This window comes from Nomascus leucogenys, chromosome X, assembly GCF_006542625.1.
Source record: "Nomascus leucogenys isolate Asia chromosome X, Asia_NLE_v1, whole genome shotgun sequence".
NCBI classification, from domain to species: Eukaryota; Metazoa; Chordata; class Mammalia; order Primates; family Hylobatidae; genus Nomascus; species Nomascus leucogenys.
Window position 1 is genome coordinate 101,005,795 of NC_044406.1, and position 25,947 is coordinate 101,031,741.

The 25,947-nt window shown below is 34.8% G+C and overlaps 1 protein-coding gene across 3 annotated transcripts in view; it reads left to right on the forward strand.

Annotated features, from left to right (window-relative positions):
* The window catches only part of HTR2C (5-hydroxytryptamine receptor 2C), a 326,375-nt gene that overhangs the window by 9,124 nt on the left and 291,304 nt on the right, over positions 1-25,947 (forward strand). For all 3 annotated transcript variants that reach the window (XM_003262219.3, XM_003262218.2, XM_030807395.1), the window contains exon 2: positions 14,707-14,773. The gene's annotated coding sequence lies outside the window, so the exon portion shown is untranslated. The remainder of the gene's footprint in view (positions 1-14,706; positions 14,774-25,947) is intronic.

Genomic DNA, 25,947 nt, shown 5'->3' on the forward strand with positions numbered 1-25,947 from the left:
ATACGTAAGAACACCAGAATTTCCATTTTAAATTTTAAGAAAATAGACATAATTGTTTGCACCTCTTACATGGCACTTAGCACATTGTATTACATTGTTTTTTCCTTAGATACGGAGTCTTGCTATGTTGCCAAAGCTGACCTTGAACTCCTGGGCTCAAGCGAACCCACTGCCTCAGCCTCCTGAGTAGCTGGGACTACAGGTGCATGCCACCGCACCCGGCTTCTATTGCATTTTTTTTTTTTGTTATTTGGTTTTTAACTTATACTTTAGAGGCAGGCCTGGTGTTAAAGGTTTTACATGCATCACGTCACTTTTAAATTTGAGTCTTATCTTTCCTACTGGATTATAAATTCACATGGAACAAAGATTATAATTTATTCATGTTTATACTCCCCAGCTACCGTTTGCATATATCATTACATATTGTGGCTTCTCTCAATATATATTTGCTGAATAATTAATATACAAAAAGACACAAGCACTGTGGGAAAGGTATTTATAGTGCAAATTTGGAGTTAAATGACCTAAGTTCTAGTCTTTTATAAGCCCCTATGTCCTCCTCCGTGAAAAGAGAAAATCAGACTGGTTGGTTACTGAGATCATTTCAAATGCTACAATTTTAAGAAAATATCAACAGTTTCTAGTTCTGAAAATCCACTTCAAATAATAATACTCAGGTAGCTGATTTTATGCCCCAGAAGATTAATGGTTATGACTCTTCAGCTACTTAAGTAATTCTTATAAAATCTCAAGTCAGTATTCACTTTGGGTCTCTAACTTGTCATTTTCCATTCACTCCAGTGCCCTACATTTGAAATGATTCATGTCTTAAAGATTTCTGAGTGATTGAAAACATCTCTTCTTTTTGTCTTTTGTTATTTAAAGTAAATTTATCTTTGGCTATTAATAATAAAGTAAACATTCATTTTAGGTGATTTATAATAAATTAAACTGTGCAGCTACAAACTACACAAAAGAAGTTACTTAAGTATGTGATAGGACAGATAACACTGTCCTGCATTTTCAGAAACGATTAAGCCATATCTTATAGTTAATCTAATATATAAAAAAAGAACTTCCTTAGGATATAGAAATGTTACTGAAGATAATTATCATTGTTTTTTTCTCAATAGGGTTTCTAGAAGATTTCTAGACATCTTGAATGGTGAATCATACCATAATAGATATTTTACTTTTGGGGAGAAGAGAGATGGGTGTAAAACAGTTTTCAGTATTAAAATGTTTAATAAATATATAGAAATTGAAAAAGAAGTAAAGGTTAAATGGATCAAAATGCTTTGGCAAAAGGCATTTTGACATGTAAGCAATTCATAAATGTAAACAATTCCAGTTATTCATATTGTCAACCTTTGAACATAGGTAATTCTTTTACCCATAGTAAAGAACATTGGAGATACTTGTGTTTTCTAGTTCAAAAGTTTTCATTCTTTTAATTCCTATAGCTCTAAGGGCTTCAGAAAGAGAGATTACAAATAACATGTAGAGAACTCCAAATTTCTTGATCTTACTACAGATTCACTAATGCAGATATGTTTTTTTGAGATTCATCCCAATATCTACTTTCCATTCCCTTTTAACTCTTTTTATATTTTCTATCATGTATTTTTAAAATTTTCTTCGTTTCCTATTGTAGACATTTTCAGCCTAAGAGCAATTCTTATATTCTCTTTCCTGTTTTCTCCTGCCTAATTTTTTATCTTATTTTCTAACAAAGGCAACATATAGCTGAAAGGGTTTAATAATACAGTCACAGAATATCCTTATTATTAATATATCTACTTTTTACACCATAATACAAATTTCCTTTGTAGATATTTTAGAGATTGTATATATTTTTCTCATATATCCCTTCATTTGATTTTCAACATAACTTCGAATTATTTAGGGCCAGTATTACTACATTGATTACACAAATGAGAAAACGAAGGGTAAGAAAGGTTAAATTACTTATGTAAAGTCACACAATTAATTCTACAGCCAGATTCAAACAAACCCATGAGTTCTCATTCAAAATTTCATTCTTTTTATTTTTTTGAGAAGGGTCTCACCCTGTCACTCAGGCTGGAGTGCAGTCATGCGATCATAGCTCACTGCAACCCTGAACTCCTGGGCTCAAGTGATTCTCTCACCTCAGCCTTTCGAGTAGCTGGAACTGTAGGTGTGTGCCACCACGCCCAGGTTGTTGTTGTTGTTGTTGTTTTGTAGAAATGAGGGTCTTGTTATGTTGCCCAGGCTGGTCTCGCACTCCTGGTCTCAATCATCCCGCCTCTGCCTCCCAAAGTGCTGGGATTGCAAGCGTGAACCACCATGCTCGGCCCTAAAATTTCATTCTATTTCCAGTACTTTCCCCTCTCTTCATGTCGTGGATATTTAGTTCTGGAGAACTTTAGATGCTCAGAAATAAATGATACAATTAGGAAGTTAGATCTAGATATAGATATGTGTATGTATATTTGTATATATATATAGAGAGAGTCATATTACTCAGAGATGTTTAAAAAGCATGATAAATACTTGGTTTTCTACAAAGAATCAGACATTCATTTGCATGTGGTCAATATTTAAATAAACATAGACTGACTAATGAGCAATATGACAGATTAAAACATAAAAAAAATCCCAAATCATTTTCTGCAGAATATATTGGAAGCCTAGCTATCTATCTGGTTGCACTTTAGCCGAACAAAGTTTCCTTAAAGTAAATCAAGCCTTGATTGAGTTCTGCTTCAAATTTTTCAAAAGAGTGCTTCAACTTATTATGACTTCACTCTTACTTTTATGACTATTAGCCCTATCCCTTTCACATTTCCTGTAATAGCCAGAGCCCAGATAACAGAGGGTAACTTCTGCATTTAAAAATAATCATTTTCCAATACTTGTATTTAAAGAAAACATTTCTACCTTACCCACACACATGGCATATTTTTAAAATACAGAAGCACTGATAAAAAATTAAACATTGTATACCCTGGATTTAAACATTTAAAATATACTGTGCAAGTGGATAAGGTAGCAATGTTTGCTTTAAATACAAGTATTGGAAAAACAATTTTTAAGAGAAAATTTTAATTAGTATAAAAGTTGATGAAATAATTGAATAATATTATCCCAAAGTTAGCTTTCAGTGGAGAATTTTAAATGGAAGTTCATTAATATCTTGCTGAATATCAGTAATGTAAATGCTGAGTTTATGGTTTAGCTTCATGATTAGAAATTGTCTTATTCCTTTATTATATTTTTAGACTGAATTGGATATAGGCTATTACCTTATAAAGGGTTCCAAAGAAAACAAATTCTGGACAAACATTCATCTAGATGCCTTTAATTATATTTCATATGATCATTTTGCCCCTGTACTAGAACATTTATTTTTTGAGGAGTATTCAGTTTCCTCTATTTGTATTCAGAACTCCTTTGAGTCTTTGGGAGTGATCCCAAATGGCAGGAAGAAGAAAAAGAAAAGTCATTTATAGCTTGTTCATGACTTTTATCAGTGTTCCATTTTGATTTCCAATTACTTTCCCCTGGAAAATATGTCTAGATACCTTATCACTATCTTTAATGAATCTAAAGCTGTACCATTTGTGTTGCTATAAAATAATTTCAAAAGAATTATTCAAACTTTTGTCCTCAGTCAGATCTTAACTTGTGGTACTCCAGCCTGCTCTTGATCTGTCTGAGTAATCTTGTAGATTTCTATCACATCATCATCATCATTTAAGAAATATTTTTTGTGTCAGGTGTGGTGGCTCACTCCTGTAATTCCAGCACTTTGGGAGGCCAAGGTGGGCAGATCACATGAGGCCAGGAGTTCGAGGCCAGCCTGGCCTACATGGCGAAACCCCATCTTTACTAAAAATACAAAAATTATCCAGGCGTGGTTTTGTGTGCCTGTTATCCCAGCTACTTGGGAGGCTGAGGCAGGAGAATCGCTTGAACCCAGGAGGCAGAGGTTGCAGTGAGCCGAGATCGTGCCATTGCACTCCAGCCTGGGTGACAGAGCAAGATTCATCTCCAAAAAAAAAAAGAAAGAAAGAAAGAAAGAAAAGAAAAAGAAAAAAAAGCAAAGCAATATTTTTTGAAGGTAAATTATACCTGACATTGTAAAAAACACATGTTAGAGAACATAACACTTGTTCTTAGAGTCACAAAACTGTCAAGGGAGGATTTAGCAAACATTTTACGGTTCCTACCATTGAGAAATGTATCTTTTATTTGGGAAGATAAACTGTATTGGCATGCAACAAAAATCAAGACATTATATAGTGAAGGACTAAATTGTGTACCACATAAAAATGAAGGAAAAGAAACAACTAAGGGAATTTTATTGGCATAGTTAGGAAATGAATTGGAGCTTGAGGACAAGTAGGGTTTGAATTGACACAGAAGGACAATATTCCAAAGGGCCATAGGATACTCATGTTTCACGGTATGAGAAGAGGTAAATTAGGAACTAGTTAGTGGGGGTGAGGGTCACCTCTAATCTGAATATGTTTAAAACAATGGTGAGACATGCACCATCAGATGTTCTCTGGAGAACTGAAAATGTGATACTGGATCTCTGGAGATAGGTCAGCCCTGGAGATCAAAGAATTTCGAACAATCCATGCTACATTAGTTTAGCTAAATTTCAAAATTGTACAAAAAAGAGAAGGTTGTAGAGAGAAAAGAAAAGAATGGAAGTCCAAAAATGAACCATTCATTATTTAAAGTTTTGGGTAATATTTAAGATTGATATTTACCTGGGAATATTAATAATGAAACTTTTCTCAGGTTTTTCCCCAACTTTAGACATTGTTACATTCAATAATTGTTAAGATTCTGCTCTGGGCAAGACATTTGACTGAGTACTTCAGGGCTTCCCAGAAGAGGAAACAATACTTAATTCTGATCTTTACTAGTTTGAAGTCTAGTCAGTAGCTGGAGATCAAATATATGAGCTCTACACGAAGGATTTGGCAGCAAAGGTTACTGTCAAATTCAGAGAAGATCGTAGGAGCACAGTAGACAGAAAAGAGATTGCATGGGATGAAAATAGTGATACAAAAACCTCTTTACCCCAAAGCCCAAAGAAGAAATATAAATTTGGATCAACTCTTTTGGGTGCCATTTTCACTATCACCTAAACATACAGTGGCCAAACCTCTTTTTGACTGACTCACAGAGATTTTCGGATGGATAAGACTTTTATTTAACAACAAAAAAAGCCTCCATGAGTCTGGAGTCATTCATATTCAGTCCTGTTGCTTTTATTCCCTTAACTTAATAAAAATAAGTAAATCAGCAAACAGGAGTTGAGTGCCTTTTGTGTGTTTAGCAATGGATTAGATTATTTGAATGATGCCAATAGAAATATGTAAGGTCCCTTACATAGTTAGAAGTCATATGAATTACTTGTTATCAGCAAGCCCTTAGAAACCTGAATTATACCTTGGTTTAAGTTACAAGTAAGTAATGAGCTGTAGATAGACTTTCAGTTAAAATTAATAGTCTGAATACCACATGACTGTTAGTTCTCAATGCCAAAAAGTCATACATTTTATGAGATTATTTTTAGGAATACCAGCAAAGTACTTTATAATTCCTAAATGCATGGATGACCTTATGAAAGCAATAACACATTAAATACTAAGCACTCTAATAAAGCAAGTAGAACTAAAGCATACTGATCACATTTGTAAGTGACTTAATATTGCCTATTATTATTAAATTATTGTATATTATTAAAGATGAACCAATTAAGACTTAGAGAGGGTTCTTGATTTGCTTCAAGTCATACAGCTCATTATTGGCAAAACTGCAGAGAGAACTTAAATTTCCTAACTCTGAAATCAGGTTCTTTTCCGCCATGGTTCACTGCCTCTTGAAGCCTATGTAGCATATTAAATGAAAGCCTTTAAAAATTTGACTACATCATACTGTCCTTGAGAATCATGTCATGCTTAATAAATTCAAAATGAACAGTAAGTACATTTGCATTTTTGGCTTCAAAAATTAGAAAGTTAATACAAGTATGTGAATACTTTCAAAATTATGACTTTTATTCTTACTAACATATAGGTAGAAGATATATATGTGTGTGTGTTATATAATATCCGTATGTTTCACAGTGAGAGAGAAACATGTAAAGACAAATAAGAGTATTTTTTGAAGTTTAAGTTAGACGACTGACCGGTTGACAGGCCATGTGCTCTTATTTATGTTAGCCTTTATTTCTTAATTTATTTGAGCAACCGAAGTCTGAAAGAGCTCAAGGCTGGATGCTTCCTTTCTATAAATTACATCTCTTAAAATGTACAAATGCAAGCATGAGTCACTAGCTACAGAATTCCAGCTTTAATCCATTCTGTCATTTTTATAAGGAAACCAGTGACCTTCATGTGGTTTTTAAGGACAATGTCTCTGTGAACTACAGACTATGTGAAAGATGAAATCATAACATGAACAATCAAACAAGCTCAATGGCATGATCTAAAAGGTAAAAAATAAAGTGCATTTTGTAGATTGAAATCTGCTTACCTCTGTGATTATTTATCCATGATTCATTTGCATGTGTGCCTTGCATATATTGTATTGATTTGAAATTAAATTGAAACATTAACATATGTTACAATCACATTTTAAATAGTTAACTTTCATTGAGGTGTGCACAAAGGAATGGTGATGAGAAGAAAGTACATAGCCCACAGCAATCCTGAATGTAAGTTTTGATAGGTAGTTTGAATTTTCTATTTACTCAAACTTATGTCAGTAATGTTTAAACTATAGTATTACTGAAGTTGTTATTTATATATACCATTCCATCTAGTAAATATAGAGCAGAATCTCGGAGATAGGAGGAAGTCCAAGAAAGAAATCATGGACACTTCTAATGAAAAGGAAAAAGAAAGGGAAAGGAATCAACAAATATTGAGCCCTGACCATATCCTACTCAGTGCATTTTGCAAAGTACGTATATTATCTCATGTAATTCTCACAATAACTGTAAGAAAAAGGAAACGGAAACAGAGACAGGTTAAGTCATGTGCCCAAACACACAGCTAATAAGGCGTTGAGCCAAGATTCAAACCCATATCTGTCTAATTACAAAGGTTATGTGCTCTTTTTCCATAGTACCTTGATTAACAGCCTTAAGGTTTAAAAATATGCCAAATACTCATGCACAACAACATGCTCTCAGTATAACATTTACTTAATCATTTTTCATTTACAATGTTTTCAAGGAACTAAATGGAAGACAGGTCAGGAGACATCAATCATATATCGCCTTCTATAAATCAGGAATGTATTTTCAAATATCTCAGTTGTTTTTAGAGGTGAAGGATAGCTATTTACTAATAGAAATAAAGATGGAAAAAGTATGCAAAATGCTATGTAATAATAATAATTGGCAATGAAATAGGAAAATAAAAGGTGAATCACAATATTTAAAAAATATTAAAAATATTTTAAAATATCACCTTAAGAATCACATTTACTGGGAAATAAAAGGCAGTTATAATAACACAGGAAACATTTTGACTGCATGTTCCATGAAATTACTACTGTCTTTATACTTTTGTAGCATAATAAGTGATTCTATTTTAATCTAATTTCATATATAATAGTAATGTATTTTCATAATTTAACAAGTTCAAATCTAAACATGGCACTTGCATTTTAAATGCAAAGTATATGTAAGATCCAATTTTAAAGATCCATTTTATGTATTCTTTAACTTTAAAATGTTTTCTTCTGTCATATAACTTCAGATTGACAGTGTATTTTGTATTGAATTGTTTTCTTTAATTTTTACAATGAAGCTTGTCATTTCAAGTTTAGTAAATATTATGACTAGATTTTTAAATAAAAATAAAGCATACCAAACACATCTACCTGCTATCTAAGAGTATTTTAAGAATCAGTTTCCAAATACTATTCAGAGCAAAACCTATAGAATATCCAGAAACTGTCACTAGTTTTTTACTCATTTCTGAATTCATTAGCTTTTAAACTCTTTATTTTTTTTTTCGGAAAATCACTAGTAATCTATATGCTGGTACAATTTAAGCAAGAAGACAGTTGAGAGGAAGAGATAGGTTTGCAAATCAAGGTACAGAATTGCCCCAGATAACTTTTAATTAATACCAACTGTGAGTAGAGAAGTTAAAATGAAATATCAAACACAATATTTGCCCATGATAAAGAAGGTATGGAGTTTCTTCTTCTTGGCCATTTATTGGATACTTAAAGACTTGACATTTTCCTCACCAAAGAAGTCACTAGGACCTATGGTACAACATTAAGATCAATGATGAAAAAGAGTCATCCCCAACGGGAGAGTATGCATCATTCTGATTATACACAAGCATTGATTATTTGCTGATGTGAGGGTCAAGATAAAAATTGATCTTTGAATGTATCTTATTCAATTTTTTAATATTTCATAGTGCTTCAGTTGTTTGGCACGTTTGTCATATCTTTAATTTTTTTAATGTCCTGCTCCACCTTTCCATATCACTATAAAATGTTAATGCATTTTTCATACACATGCAGAGCATCAGGTTTTGGGATTATTATTTTTAAATTAAAATCTGAGGCCAGGCGTGGTGGCTCACACCTGTAATCCCAGCCCTTTGGGAGGCCAAGGTGGGTGGATCACTTGAGATCAGGAGTTCAAGACCAGCCTGGCCAACTTGGTGAAACCCCATCTCTACTAAAAATAAAAAAATTAGCTGGGCATGGTGGCGCATGCCTGTAATCCCAGCTACTCAGGAGGCTGAGGCAGGAGAATCGCTGGAACTGGGAGGCGGAGGCTGCAACGAGCCAAGATGATGCCACTGCACTCCAACCTGGGCAACAGAAAGAGACTCCACCTCAAAAAAAAAAAAAAAAAATCTGGCCTTTCATGAATCTTACATGTATAAAATGTTTACACTTTTATTATGTAAAAGTAATGTATTCCCCCAATGGATTTTATAACAATACAGTCAGTCGCTCTTGCAAAGGGGACTTTTTCATAACTCCCCTACTGTTTCATTAAAATTGAGGTTTAATTTGATCCTGTGTTCTCACATTTAAAAATCTATCTTTTTAAGATCTGCTTTTTCATTTGAAGTAATGTCTTTAACTCCGAATCACTTTTAACAGTTTTATTGACCTGTAATTCATATACTATCCAATTTGCCCATTTTAATGTGTAGAATTCAGTGGTTTTTAGTATACTCAGAGTTGTATAATCATCATCACAATTTAGAATATTTCCATCACCCCCCAAAGTAATCCTATACCCATTTACAATCACTCCTCATACTTCTTCAACCCCCAGCACTAGGCAACCAGAAATCCTCTTTTTATCTCTGTAGATTTGCTTATTCTGAGAACCTGCAAACTTTTAATGGATGTACTTGCTGGGAATGTCAGAGAAGTTGTTTGAGATTAAGAAGGGTTGGCAAACAAAATAAAATTTGTTGTTAGATTTAGGCAATAGGGTCTTGATTTATTTGGCTAAGTTCTTAATTTTTTCACACTTCTGAAATGAAAGTAATAAAATTTTGTGTCTGAGCTTCTGTCATCCTTACTTTTGCTATTCAATTTTATTTTAGTATTGCAAAATAAATAAAAAGGAAGTCATTCTCCAAATACTCCTCTTAACAATAAATTGATTCAGAAAAACTAAGTTTCAAACTCAGGAAAGTTAAATTTCTAGTCCATTTCTTTCATTTTTTTTCCATTCTGTCCAATCAAGATTTGCCAAACAAAACTATCCTTTCCAGAGAAGAGGTATTTACCTCAAAAAAACTTTTGTGTACATGGTATTTGCAGTTGAATGTCATAAGAAGCAGTTGATTGAAGTGTGCCATCTGTTTCTTTTCTAAATCTCTAATATGCAAGACACTTCTTTAAAATTACACTTATTCAGAGGATTTTTATGAAATAAAATTGCCTGTCATTCTAATTAGCTCTGAATACTTCTCTTGCAATAGTGGTGTGGCATAACACATTAGCAGGAACTTTCAGTTGGTATGTATTTTGGCCACTAACATCACTAATAAAAAAACAGTACATAAAATCGGAATACAGAAACTGGGGCTTTCTACATAAAATCTGATTTTTTTATTAGTATTTAATATGCTTCCCATTAAAACAATAAATCTGATATGTATTATTTAATATACTTCCCATTAAACAATACATTTCATAACACCTAATAAAATACGAAAATAGATCCTATTAATTACATCATCAAATACATATTTTAATATTTTTCTGAAATATATATGCTCTTTACACACTAGAATATAATTGTTTTCGTTATCTGCATTGTGCTAAATGTGAAGTGATGGGCGATACACCATTTTGTATTTAAAAGATTTCCCCTATGGTTTTTTTCTGTTGTAATTGCTCTTTTGGTTGACCACGTTCGGTTGGACTTCTGACCATTGTTCCAAGCATCCACTCCATTGCTCTATTTGACGTGACACAGTGAGTTTAAAGGACAGTATCGTGTTAGACAAAGATTGAAGTTTTAAATAATACACGATAACTTGAAGGGAAAGTTAAGAAAATTTAAATTAATAAATAAAGAGGATGAGGCAAGGGGATATGTATGTATGCTTTAGTCTATAAATAAGACTCAGTGAAAGAAGAAAATATCATTTTGAACAAAGAAAGGGTGGAAGATATAGAAAACGAGCAGAGCATACTGTATGGTTCCATTTACATAAACTTCCTGAACTGGCAAAAATAACCTACAGTGATAGAAGTCAAAAAGTAGTTGCCTGGAGCTTGGAAGGTGGTGACTACAAAGAAGCAGGAGGATGGAATTGTTTTATGTTTTCATCAGAGTGGCAATTACACGGGTGTAAACATTCATCAAAACTGGTCAAACTCTACATTTAAAATATGCACATTTTAGTATATGTAAATTATACTCATTAAGGTAGATTCCTTAAAAAGTCAAAGTAGGCAGTAAAGGGTACCATTCAGTCCCTCTGTGGCCCTGCTTTAATACTGAATGGAAGACAACCCCCTTCTTTTTAAATGAGCATGAATATCCATGAATATTGAAAAGAGTGCATTAAGCTCTTTGTAATGACTGCATTTCCTCATCCTGCTCAGGATTGACTACTGGCATTTTAATGCACGGTAATGTGGGCATTTCTTTGATAGACATTCCACTTTAAATGCCTACTTTTTCTGTATTATTTCAACTGAAGGAGAAATAAGGCAGCAGACTTATCTATTAAATCTTCACAGGGTTTTTATGACTTTTAAAGCATAATTTTGAATTGAAACTACTGTTTTATGTTATCTTTTCTCAGGGTGGGCTGAAAACAAAATAGCAATAATTTTTGTAGGAAAAGTAGGATAAAGTCTGTCTTGAATAATCACAAAATCACACTTAATGTCACCTCATAAATCAGTTATAAATAGTGTCAGAGGTAATAGAATTGCACATGTGCAATTTAAAAATATTCTATGCACAATTTTTGTAGAATGGAATGGCATGGTGTTTGGATTAATATGTATAGCAAGGTTATGGTCAGGCACATCTATGTTTTCTATCTAGAGTCACTCGCCTACAAAGGGAAAAAAATCAGTCACTGTGGAAATTTAAAAAATAATACTTTGGTAGGATAGAGAGAAACTTGAAATGATAGAGCGTTAATAATAAAATGTATCTCAAATTTACGTATAATTAGCTGAGAGGAAACAAATTGGAGCGTGTATGATAGATGCAAAATGTTAATATAAAGAATGTCGTGATCAGGAGGAAGGGAAGAAGCAAGTGAGCCTAAAGAGAAAAAAATTTGACTTCACTCAAAGTACTTCATATTTTTGCAAAACTAATTAAAATTTTAGAATTCGACACTAAAACGTTAGAGACCTCAGAAAACATTTTCAGTTGATAGGTCTTGGAGAAACTTTTTTTAAAGAATATCTGATTGGATAATTTTTAATGACGGAGCGGTAATGTTTTGTTGCAAAATATCTCAATCTTCCCCTAAAGGGGAAAAAAACCGCAAAATTCTTCGTGAATAAATGGCATAATTATAATCACAGCACACATTTTTCTGACTGCAATAGTCACAATTCGCCACTAGGGGGCCGTAATTCTGTTCTTAGCAGTTCTCGGTCCACAACCTTTTCATTCCCTCCCAGGGAACTTGAACAGTTAGGTGAAGTTAAGTGGGAGCTTCGACGGGTGTAACAGGTCATTAATGTGTACTGAGATGATCTCAGGCGTTTCTGCGATGCGATGTATAATTCTTATTGTATAGAATAATAACTTGGCCACCAGCTTCTTCACCAAGCATGGAGTCTCATCATTGCTCCAAGATTGCTATTAATTTTGTACGTATTACGTAGAATCATTTTATCTTCCTTTTTCCCAGGTAATTATTTTTATTTACTATAAGTCTCCTACTGTTTCATGAAAATTTAAGGTTAATGTGATCATGTGTTCTTGCATAGTCATTTCAACAAATCTGTGCTGTGAAAGAGGCAAAAAACGTTGGTTCAAATTTATAAATACTAAATGTATTTTCTGAAATGTAGATTAAAACAGCAAAGTTGTGTTTTTTGTTTTTTGTTTTTTTTTTGAGATGGAGTCTCGCTCTGTCGCCCAGGCTGGAGTGCAGTGGTGCCATCTCGGCTCGCTGCAAACTCCGCCTCCTGGGTTCACGCCATTCTCCTGCCTCAGCCTCCCGAATAGCTGAGACTATAGGCGCCCGCCACCACGCCCGGCTATTTTTTTGTATTTTTAGTAGAGACGGGGTTTCACCGTGTTAGCCAGGATGGTCTCGATCTCCTGACCTCATGATTCTCCCACCTTGGCCTCCCAAAGTGCTGGGATTACAGGCATGAGCCACTGCACCTGGCCCAAAGTTTTAATCCAAGTTATTTTTCACTTATTTGAGGTTAGAACTATTTTTTACTTTCATAAGGAATGAAAAATATGATTTGTTGGTGTAATACATTGTATCTTGCATGATGTAAGGGGTAGTCACATTAAATTATTTAAATGCAGCTATAACATTTATTGAATATTTTATATTATACTTCAAATATGTTAACATATGTTGATAAATTTATGAGCTAACAAAAGATCTTATCCTCAATATAATAATTAACATTTCCTATGTATTTCTCATAACTTTAATGATCTTTACATCACTCCATTTTACTTACTAGGCTGAGTGCAAGAGTTAGCTTTATATTTTTAAAAATAATCCCTGCATTTAAAACTTTTTTTGGTCATGCTTTATGTGTTTGGGGAAATTTTTGATGTTTAAAACATGTCAAATATTAACGTCCTTGCGCCGAATTTATTGGTCCTACTGCAAAAATATAGCTGGCTAATATTTATTTCAGTCTTGTTTTTGCATTCCAGAATAAATATTGGCAACTGATGCTCTTACAATAATTGATACAGAAATGGTGATTTTCAAATGTTGTTTCCTCTTCCAGAGTCTAATATTGTTTTAGTATCTGTGGATGAAATACTGTTTACTCTTGCTCTGTAATTGTTCTATGTGAAATGTTTCAACTTGACATTTGACTTAGAATTTTGCTGATTCATTTAGAATTCTTAACTAATATTTAATTTCGTCTTTAGCAGAAGGACGAACACTGGCTTACCTGCTATAGGAATGGGGTCCAGATCCAGTCCCCAAGAGAGGGTTGGATCTTGCACAAGAAAAAATTCAGGGCGAGTCTGTAAAGTGAAAGCAAGGTTATTAGGAAAGTAAAGGAATAAAAGAATGGCTACTTCATAGAGCAGCCCCGAGGGCTGCTGATTGTTTTTTTATTTTTTTATTTTATTTATTTATTGTTTTTTTGAGACAGAGTCTTGCTCTGTCACCCAGGCTGGAGTGCAGCGGCCGATCTCGGCTCACTGCAACTTCCGCCTCCCGGGTTCAAGCAATTCTCCCTGCCTCAGCCTCCCAAGTAGCTGGGATTACAGGTGCCCGCCACCATGCCTGGCTAATTTTTGTATTTTTTAGTAGAGACAGGGTTTGATCATGTTGGCCAGGCTCGTCTTGAACCTCTGACCTCAAGTGATCCGCCCACCTTGGACTCCCAAAGTGCTGGGATTACAGGCATGAGCCACTGCGCCCTGCCCTGGTTGCCCATTTTTGTAGTTATTTATTGATGATATGCTAAACAAGGGGTGGATTATTCATGCCTCCCCTTTTTAGACCATGTAAGGTTACTTCCTGATGTTGCCATGGCATTTGTAAACTGTCATGGCGCTGGTGGGAGTGTAGCAGTGAGGACGACCAGAGGTCACTCTCATGGCCATCTTGGTTTTGGTGGGTTTTAGCTGGGTTCTGTACTGCAACCTGTTTTATTAACAAGGTCTTTATGATCTGTATCTTGTGCTGACCTCCTATCTCATCCTGTGACTTAGAATGCCTCAACTGTCTGGGAATGCAGCCCAGTAGGTCTCAGCCTCATTTTACCCAGCCTCTATTCACGATGGGGTTGCTCTGGTTCAAACGCCTCTTACATACCTGCTGTACTAATATTTTGTTGTTTTAAATTCATTTTATATAAATGAAACTTCTTTCTTCTGAAGCTTATAGGTATCAGTCTTACCGCTTTTCAGTCATTCATTATATGTGAATGGTATACGTACTCTGCGTAGCACCTTACTTATGGAGTTCTTACTGCATTTTTCTCAATGTTTGCTTGTAGGGTTATCAGCTAATACCCGCGAGCATCTATAACATAGGCCAACTGACGCCATCCTTCAAAAACAACTGTGAGTATACACATAAGTGTGCCTCAAGACTCTTATTTTGAAATAATATTCAACTATTATATTAAGGTGATTCCAATTATTTTGCTAGTGTAGACCTACCCCTGAACTAGTAAAACATACGCCATTAAGGGCCTAACATGTTTGAAAAATAATATTATGTAATTGGTAAACGGCATTCTAATGCAACCTGAAAAAAAAAACTCGGCTTATTTTATTACTAAGTAATGTATGATGCAGACCCCTTACCAAACTGTTAACCACCACCCCAGATTTATAGTAAATAAGTATCAAGTATGATAGTATAAATTGGGACAATTAGGTTAGTGAAGTTCAATTTTCTTCTTCAATGACTAACTCTTGTTTTTTTTTTCCTTTTTTTTGAGATGGAGTCTCACTCCGTTGCCCAGGCTGGAGTGCAGTGGTGCAATCTCGGCTCACTGCAACCTCCGCCTCCTGGGTTCAAGTGATTCTCCTGCCTTAGCCTCCTGGGTTGCTGGGATTACAGGTGCATGCCACCACACCAGGCTAATTTTTGTATTTTTAGTAGAGACAGGATTTCACCATGTTGGGCAAGCTGGTCTCAAACTCCTGACCTCAGGTGATCCGCCCACCTCGACCTTGCAAAGTGCTGGGATTACATGCGTGAACCACCTAGCCCAGCCTACTTTCAGTGACAAACTCTTATATCCATGATTGGGGTGTAGGAAATCTAGCTGTTGTTTCCTATGATAAATTTTAGAAAACATAGCTAGCTCTTCAAAATACTCTCAATGGATGCACTTAAAAATCTCAGCAGGAGAGGCAAGGAGCAGAGAATTTTGTTTCTCAAAAGGGAGTAACAGTTATAAATGCCGAAAAACGCAGATCCAGATAATGGAACACTCTACATTCTATAGATGTCTAGAGCATGATTATTTGATTGGGTAAGTATATTACAAGTTAAACAAGGTGAATTTAAATTGGATTCCTTATTTTTGACTCCAGACTGCATAGGGAACTCTCAATTAAATTTCTGATTGTTCTCATAATCATATACAAATATTTAATACCACAAAATGTTTTTAGAGTGATAGTTTTGGAGGAAGAACTGATACGATGGTATAGGCTAAATCGTTTTTGACGGTAAAATTTTAACAGAAATTTTTAGTATAACATTAATATATACGCATTAGATTAAAGAAGTGAAAAGTTGAAGTCTATCAAAATTTGAAAGAGGATAGGGATGGAATAAGGTTGGGAACGTCTGCTGCACATATTATTAATGATCAAAAATAAAAGAAATAAGAAAACAGTGATTTTACATCAAGACAGTTGCATCAAAATGGCTGCATTAAAATGTACCCTTTTTCAGAATAGCCAATTGTTCTGTTTTATTCAACTACTCACCATTTAAGATGATGGCAAAGGTAACTTTCTTTAATATGTATTGACAAGAGTTCTTGATGCTATCAACAGCTTTCCAGAGGGGAAAAAAAAAAAAAAAACTTCATAAGGGACGTTCAAAAAGTATAAAATGTAAAATTTTAAAGAACCCCCACAGCAGTCCTGAAAGCACACAGGAAGTCACTCATTCTAAGTGTTTGCGAAGATCCAAGTTTGCTTGCAGATGTTTTCACTGTGTTGGTGAAATAGGTTAACCTGGACATGCAGGTAAGTTTCTACTCTCAGGCTTCAAACAATGTTCACACAAGACTATCTCATGTATATCATTGGCATGGTAAGCCTTGCCTGGTTGTAAAGACCAAGGTCAGCCTTACTAGAATGTGAAGTTCGCCAATTTCATCTTTACTGTCTTCCTTTCAATGCTATTCTGTCCTTACCATGTTATTTTTCGACCTCTATGTGCCAAATATTCACAACTCCATAGTGAGTACTCCTTGCTTCTCTCCCAGGCCTGTGCACCCCTCTTTGTACACATACCTGTTGACACTTTGCTGTTATGCAGCTATTAATTAGAGAAGATTTGATACACAAATTCATCATAATGTGGCAATACCTTACAAGTCCTACCCCATCTAGAGGGAGGCATGGTTTAACATGTGGTTCCTATAACTGAATCCCTTGATGAGCTGAAGGGGAAAATATGCCTCAAATCTCATCATGTAGGTATGTAAGGCCTTTGCCTACTTCACTTCTCCGTAAGGCTGCCTTTGTCAGGGTATATCAGTGACATGAAAAAGATACGTACAATATATTTATTATAGAAGGTTGGAGCTTGATTATTTATGGTAAATAATGTTGGTGTTGTTAAATACATTAATTCTTACTGTAAATAGAAGAGTACCAAGAATTTTATTATAATGTGTATACATCTGCAGCCTGATATTCTTTGGGATTTTTTTTTTTAATCTCTGGGTCTTTGGTGATTTCTATGGCTATTTTATTTTTATTTTTATTTATTTATTCATTTTTGAGATGGAGTCTCGCTCTGTCACCCAGGCTGGAGTGCAGTGGCATGATCTTGACTCACTGCAACCTCTGCCTGCCGGGTTCAAGCAATTATCCTGCCTCAGTCTCTTGGGTAGCTGGGATTACAGGCGCCCACCACCACGTCCGGCTAATTTTTGTATTTTTAGTAGAGATGGGGTTTCACCATGTTGGTCAGGCTGGTCTCGATCTCCTGACCTCAAGTGATCCAACAGCCTCGGCCTCCCAAATTGTTGGAATTACAGGCATAAGCCACCGTGCCCAGACATCTGTGGCTATTTTAAGCTATATAATTCAATAAATTTTAAAAAGAAATTTGTCTCCACTATCATTTGAACTTAGTAATACCTTCTGTAAAGCCTTACTTATGCTACCTATTCTACTGTGCTATAGATGTACGTATATATTTATATCACAGTCAAAGTAACAATTTAGGTAATGTATTCAATGTCTCCTGTGAAAATAATCAGTTGGACAACTGTGCTCCTCCTGAGTTGCATAAGGTTTGTAATAGCAGTAAGTATCAAAGGTAAACATTATTTTTTTTCTGTAAAACCACGTCAACATTTCAAGTTATTCACAGAAAAGGTTAATGTAATGAAGAAATAGTATGCATACATTGGTTCTACATTGTCAAAACATGATTTATAATTGTCACTCTCTTGACACTTATATTAACAATTTAGGAATTTTCATCTTTCAATAATGTGGTCTTGTGTTACTACAAATAAATGCAAGTTCAATTAACAGAATCTGTTTTCAATATGAGTTCTCTGATACAGAACTCAGTATCTATTGCAAAGTTCTTTAGGTTACCAAATTACTTTAAGAAAAACATAAATAGGCTGGGCATGGTGGCTCATGCCTGTAATCCCAGCAGTTTGAAAAGTCAAGGTGAGAGGATTGCTTGAGCCCAGGAGTTTGTGACCAGTCTGGGCAATATAGTGAGACTCCCATCTCTACAAAAAATTTAAAAATTAGCCAGGCATGATGGTGCAAACCTGTAGTTCTAGCTATTCAGGAGGCTGAAGTGGGAGAATTGCTTGAGCCCAGGAAGTCAAGGCCGCAGTGAGCTGTGATCACGCCACTACATTCCACCCTGGGTGACAAAGCAAGATCCTGTCTCAAAAAAAAAAAAAAAAAGAAGAAAGAAAGAAAAACAGAAATACAGAAATAGACCATAACAAATAGCAAATGTTGCTTACGTTGATAGACAATCCCATCATTTCACTTTGCAGTTTGTTGTAGTTATCTGTTTTATTCACAAATATTTTAATTTCACATCTTTGATTTAAAAATGAAATATATTTTACTACTCACCAGCTCTTCATTTGGTTGATGTAAATAATATATTAATCAAATGTCTGTATCAACAAGTCAAACATATTCTGTAAATATATACACCTGCTAGGTACCCACAAAAACTAAAAATTAAAAAATAACTTATGAAAGGAGCAGAGAATTGAGTGTGTTAAGTAACAATAATTTGTTCTATATATAGCACATGTATTTTATATCACTTGCAGGAACTAACATGATGTCTTGCACATAATATACATTCAATAATATATTCAATAATTAGTTTAATAATAACTATCAATATTATGACAAAATAACAGCATTTCTAGAAGAGGGGTACTCAATCAGGAATGCATTTTAGCAAATGAACATACACATTTAAAGCACAGGAAAACCTGAACTTTATATTTCCACATTCTGCGCAGTTTTTGCTTTTGTTAATCAAAAATTTAAATGATCCTTTATAATTATCAGTTGAAGTCAAAACACATGGAATTAACTAAGTACTTAAAGAACTGTTTATCGTAATTATAATATAACTTAGCCAACTGATAACTGTTAAGACTATCTGCCACACATATTTTTCACTCAATAGTCTGTGGCAAAATTCAACAAGACTAACAAGATAGTTTAGCATGCGTCCTTTCTAAGATACTGCAACGTTTGTGAAATGAGTGAAAGTTACCTCGTTTTGGAAAGGAAAGTAGCCAAACAGTTATCAAGGTAGTTTCAAAGTTACATGTTCATCCATATTAGATAATAACAGTAAAATAATTTTATATGTATGTTTTCTGGTTTTCAACATATGTCTTTCAAAAATCGGATTGACTTTTTAAATTATACATTTTCAAAACATTAATATCTTCTTAAATAAAAAATATAGGTATAACTTAAGTAACTGTACCAAGTAAATTAATAGATGTCCTATAAGAGGATATTATGCTTAAAGAGTTTATGACACAAGAATATTGATTTTTATTTCGCTATTTGAAAATGTATATTAGTCTTAGCTTTAGTACATATGACTCTAATTTAAACGTAGCATAGCTCTTTCAAATAAAATACAGACATTTTAATTGTGTGGAAGCTTTTATATGCTGTGTGAAGTGACTATTTGCATATTACATCATGTTTCAATTGCATTTTGCTCTTATTTAAAAATGACTTTTTCCTCCAGCAAATTAAACATATGGCCCAGACAAGTAGTACATTGTGCACATAAAATTCATAACAATTCCTTTCAGAGATTGCCACTGTGTAGATCTAAGTACAGTTGTCCAATTAGTTCTCTCATAACAAGTCTTTAGAGATGCTAATAAACTAATACTAAAGTAATAATGAAGATACTATTAAAATATGAAAACCGAATCATATATGTGTGGCATATCCATTAAATGTATACATAAATTAATCTCTATATAATTATTTGTGCTTCCATAAACTATTCTGAGTGACTTCCTAGGGTTTTAATTGTGTAAGAAAATACTCTTAATGTGTTGTAAGTTTCTTAGCATCATGGGGAATTGCACTGTTATTCAGATAGCTGGATTAACAAGAAACTGAGTCATCCTTGAACGGCTTCCTCTCCCTTATCCCCCGTAATAAATTTATTACTAATTCCAGTCAACTCCAGTCAGTTTTAATTCCTAAATATCTTCACTCCATTTCTACAAACATCATACCAGTTTGGATTTCCATCATCTCTTTAGTACTAGAATAACCTTCTAACTAGCTCTCCCAATTATGCATTTGCACTCCCAAATCCATTCTCCCAATTCTTGTTGCTCCTAGGAAAATAACAAAATCTTTATCATGGTTTATAAAAGACAACCTGATCTGGTTCCTCTTCAGCATCATATATTCCCTCACCCTCCTCATGAATAGTTGGGCCCCACTGATCTACTTTCAGTTCCTTGAGCACATGCTCTCTCTGATCACAGGGCCTTGCCAGAAATTGTGCCTTCTGTTGTGAATACTACCTTGCATTCCCCATCTCTCCTAATACTTAAATCACCAGTACACCAGTTAACTCCTATATAAGCCATCAAAACACGAGCTTAAAGGCGTTTTTTTTTTTTTTTCTGGGATCAGGGAAGACTTCCTGCTCACCACACCCCCTAACACAAGGTGAGCATTCTGTTATATACCCTAATAGATAACATCATGTACCTTCATCATAGCAATTATTACAGTTGATAATTATACATTTATTTTTGTGATTCCTTGAGGATTCCTGTCTCCTCCACTAGATGTTAATTAACTCCATGTGATCAGGAACAGTATTTGCTTTCGCTCAATATTGTATTCTTAGCATCTAACACACTGCTAAGGATATACCAATGATTTAATAAATATTTGTTGACTGGATAACTGAATAAACAAATAGGTATTATTTATGAAAAAGTCATTTGTATAATTTTTGGTGATGGTTGGTCTGTGACTGTTCGATTGCAGACGATATTTTTCTACCTTCCCCCCAGTGGCAGCTGTAAATATTGCAGCCTAGTGAAAAATGAGAAGTCTCAGTAACTAAGACCTCAACAAAGGGTTGTATATATGAGCTATCAACTCATAACTGACAGCAGTAAAAGTACTGCTATGATTTTAAATGTAATGTTATCTATACAAGCAGGCGAAACTTATAAATGCCTGACGCCACATTTGCATTATTGAACAGTCCAGCAAAAATTTTGAATAAGTTTCACTTGCCCTGTTTCATGCAGCACGAGGTTCACATTCACATTTTAAGATAGCAGATAATCAAATCATATCACTGCTATGTTTTATTAAATAAGCAAACTCAAATGTATGTCAACTGAGTTATAGTATAATTTATAAAGTTTTAAGATTATTGCCAATACGGCTTACATTTCACACTATATATATGCATACATGTAATACAGTATGAATATATTGCCTGAATATATGACTATATGGAATATATATATTGAATATATATGAACATAATTGAAATATGGTGTTAGTAAATGAATACCTTGCTAAGTGATATAATTCTTAGTTCATATACTCTCCTGGCTAAGCTTTCTTAGTTCTGCTGTAATAATACATTGTACTTTATATGTATTACACGGAATTGCACTCGGCTATTTTGCAATGACCCAAATTTGCCTTAAATTCCATGTATCTACCATAATTCATACATTTTATTTTCCTGGTCATGTTTCCGTTTTTTCATCTGCTAAAAGATTGATGATTTTAAGACACCATGATGAGTGCTAGACTAGTGCAGTCAGTCTGGGGAGGAATCTGAGTTCTGCATTTTTTTTTCTTTTTTTGGCAGAGGAGTCTTGCTCTGTAGCCCAGGTTGGAGTGCAGTGGCACGATCTTGGCCTCACTGCAAACTCTGTCTCCCGGGTTCAGGTGATTCTCCTGCCTCAACTTCCCATGTAGCTGGGACTACAGGCGTGCGCCACCATGCCTGGCTAATTTTTGTATTTTTAGTAGAGACGAGGTTTCACCATGTTGGCAAGGATGGTCTCAAACTCCTGACCTCAAGTGATCCACCTGTCTCGGCCTCCCAAAGTGTTGGAATTACAGGCATGAGCCATGGCGCCCAGCCTGAGAATCTGCATTTCTAACCAGCTCCCAGATTTCCATGGACCACACTTGGAGTCACAAGGTAATGAATCAGGGGATGAGAAACTTTTGGAAAGAGCTAGATGATAAATATTTTGGATATGGGAACCGTGTAGGCTCTGTTGCAACTACTCAGCTCTGCCATTGTAGCTTGCAGTCAGCCACAGACAACATATGAATGAGTGAGTGGGGCTGGGTTCCAATGAAATTTTATGAACACCGAAATTTGAATTTCCTACAATTTTCCCATATCATGATATAGTATTTATCTTTTTATATTTTTTCAACTGGATAAAAACATATACATCATTCTTAGCTTGTAGGCCATACAAAAACAGTCTGTTGTTGCCAACCACCCTGCTATGGTATAAGATGCCAATTGACCAACTGTTGTAGAGGCTGGAGGGGAGGTAGAGTGTGATAGGATAGGCTTTGTAGAAAGGATTACAGCTGAGCTAGGACTTGAAGAAGGAAGGCTTTTCCTGGACAGACAAGTAGGAGAAAGTGAAAGACAAAGATGTAAGCCAGCAACAGCATTAGTGTGTTCTCCGAACTGAAAGCGTTGGATTGTGGCCAGAGAAGAACAAGGTTCTAGGTTGAGAAGGCTCAATGAAAGGGGGGTCCCTTAAATGCATGTCTAAATAGTTTTAAACCTTAATGAGTAGTGATGTCAGGTGAGCATCCAGAATGAGCAGTGGCGGATGCTATTAAGTTCTACATTTTAGAACTTCAAGTCAAGAGAGGACTGGACTACTGGGAGGGAGAAAGAATAGAAATAAGTGAGGAAACCAGGAAAAACTGCACTTGAAAGGCCAAGACTCTTTGAAAGTGACTACAAAATGTTCTCAAATGAAAGCTTTTATATAAATGATCAGGGCTTGCAAATTTATTGATGAAATGGGAAATATGTATCACATAGCCGGACAGAGCAAGGCTGTCAAGCCATTTTTCCATTGCTACAGAGCACACAGCAGATTAAAAAGGGAAGCTAAGAACTGAGGATTGAAGATTTGAAAAATGGTCTCCCCAGATGCCTCAGTGTCTGACTGACTTTGCTGATAAGCTACAGAGTAGGAATACACGCTGAGAGGTAAAATGAGCATATGGGTTTTATAAAAGATGTTTCTATTAGTTCTCTGGAGGTGGCAGTGAAGTGAGATAATGAAATACTACAAAAAAACACCAGAGCTGGAAATTATGAAAAATGGGATATCCAGTACAAAATTAACAAAATCCAGTGCTTTTGGAAACTCTCTTCTACCAATTATTTTTCTATTTCCCATCTCGTTCTCACCCATTTCCCCGCAGGATGCTGTACAGTTGTTTTGGAGGTATGTTTCATTGGAATAGTGGAGTTAAGATTTGCTGAGAAACTACTATACAAAAAGCATGACTAATAAAAAATCTCATCATCCAATAAATGCTGAATTTTACTACCATTTAATAGATGAGGAAAGAGAGGCTTGGAAGCCTACTTTATTACCCAGATCTCCTCTAAAATAGGCAATACATATGCCATTAGATGTGGCTTACCTATAACCCCTGGTAAAAATTGGGAAGCAGAGCAAAGGGAGAATTTCCGCTTTTCCACAATAAGGGAATGCTAGTTAAACTTTCAGATGTACAGGAAAGATTTGTCTCTGGCTTTGTTCAAATCAGAAACAATTACCTACAAGTTTTGGTCACAGCATTTTAGGTAATTTTTAAATACTGGCTAACCATGAGAGGAAAGGAAGTAAGGTTTTATTAATGGAAGTTAGAAAGGGTAGCAAATATAGACATAGTAAACTTAATAGGGTTTAAAAAAAAATTCAAAGGACCTGTGATCAGGTTTCCCACCAAACAAGAGAGATGTTAAATTTGGTTATAAACTATCATGTATTGAGCATCTGCTCCATGCCAGGCACTATTGGATAGTGTACAAACTATGTCCTTTAATTTTCACAACATTCTAATGACAGTGGTTATTATTACCCATATTTAACATATGAGGCCTAGGGGCTTAGGTGAGTTATCCACAGTCCCCTGAGTCCTATAATTTCTATTGTGTCAATCTGGTAATATTAAGTACCTAACACATACCAGATGTTAAACAAATGTTAACTATTGTTTTCTTGCTAGTATTGTCATTATTATAACTGACATTTACTTAACTCTTCCAAGCCTTACTTACCTTAACCATAACATGAAAGTCAACACAAAATAAGTTTGTCAGAATGATTAAATGAAACAGCCCACTTAAAGTTTCTAGCATACAGAAGCCACTTAGTCAATGTCAAAACCCTATAAATTTTCTCTTGAAGGATGTTTTTTATTTTTAGATGAGGCTATATAAGACAGTGGATATTGATGCTTTCAGCTATTTAGTGGCATGCCCCTGGATAATGAACTTGATGTTTATCTTCAGAAAACAATGTTTGACTAGAAAATGACTTTTTTTTTTCAAGTGCCTGTGATCAGGAGGTTAAGAGAGTTTATGGCTGAAATATTCAGCATACACTTCAAAGTTTCTTAGTTTTTTCTATTTCATATGCTATTTCCTTTTCCTCTCTTCCTATAATTTGTCTCCCTAAGAACTTAAATAGATATTTTCTACTGTTTGTGTATTTAACAAAATAGTATTATTTATAATGCAATTAAAATAGTCTAAACCATTGGTGTCTTAGTCTACAAGTTGTCCCTTTTTTTTTTTTTGAGACAGAGTCTTGCTCTGTCGCCCAGGCTGGAGTACAGTGGCGTGATCTCAGGTCACCGCAACCTCTGCCTCCCAGGTTCAAGCGATTCTCGTGCCTAAGCCTCCTGAGTAGCTGGGATGACAAGTATGCACCACCACACCTGGCTAAGTTTTTTGTATTTTCAGTAGAGACAGGGTAGGCTGGTCTTGAACTCCTGGACTCATGTGATCTGCCTGCCTCAGCCTCCCAAAGTGCTAGGATTATGGGCATGACCTACCCCGCCCAGCCCCAAAAGTTGTCTTTTAATAGTTGAAGCAATGTTTACTGGTAGTGCATAGGCGCTCAATAAATGTGTTAAATAAATATCAGTTGAAAGAGTAAATGAACAACTCTTTCCATTATTACTTATTATTTTTATGTCTTTAGATTTCCACAAAGAATGCTTCCCTAAAATTGGATATGTACTTATCTCTGCAAATTCATTTTGACAAAACACATCATGCTCTCCTAGATATAAAAGCACAAATGAATTAATTTTTATTACACTTTACAAGTTAAAATTATATTTGAAATTGATTTTGCTACTTGATGTGCTAACATTTAAATGCAGCTCAGCTTCCTTATATTGTTTCCTTCATAATGCTTCTCTTCATTTAAAATTCATTTTGGTGAATTCTGGCACTCCTTGTGCCTTTAAAGTGTAAGATAAAATTTCAGTTTACAACCTGATCTTTATGTTATCAACTAACAGCAACCTTTGATTCCAAAAGGAAAAAAGAAATGACCAAGTATCTCTAGCATGTTAAGAAAAACTCCTGATAGTTTAGAGTCTTCTCCAAATTTGTCAAATAAAAGCACAGCTAGAATGTATATTATTAAAAAGAGTAATTATTTGGGAAAATGTTTATTTGAGAGCTTATGATTGAAAAGCTAGCTCAGGGAAAGAAAGCCCTGATGTCAAATTAGGGGAAAAAAAAAATGAAGATAGGGCAAGATTAGCATGCATTGTAATGGCGGGTGCTAAATAAGGCTCTATAAAACAGTGCATATTGATAATTTCAGCTATTTAGTGGCATGCCCCTGGATATTTAAAAAGATATTTGGATATAGTTTACATGAAACCTCCAAATTTCAATAGTTTGTGCCACCTTCACCATAATAAATGAGTTCCTGCTC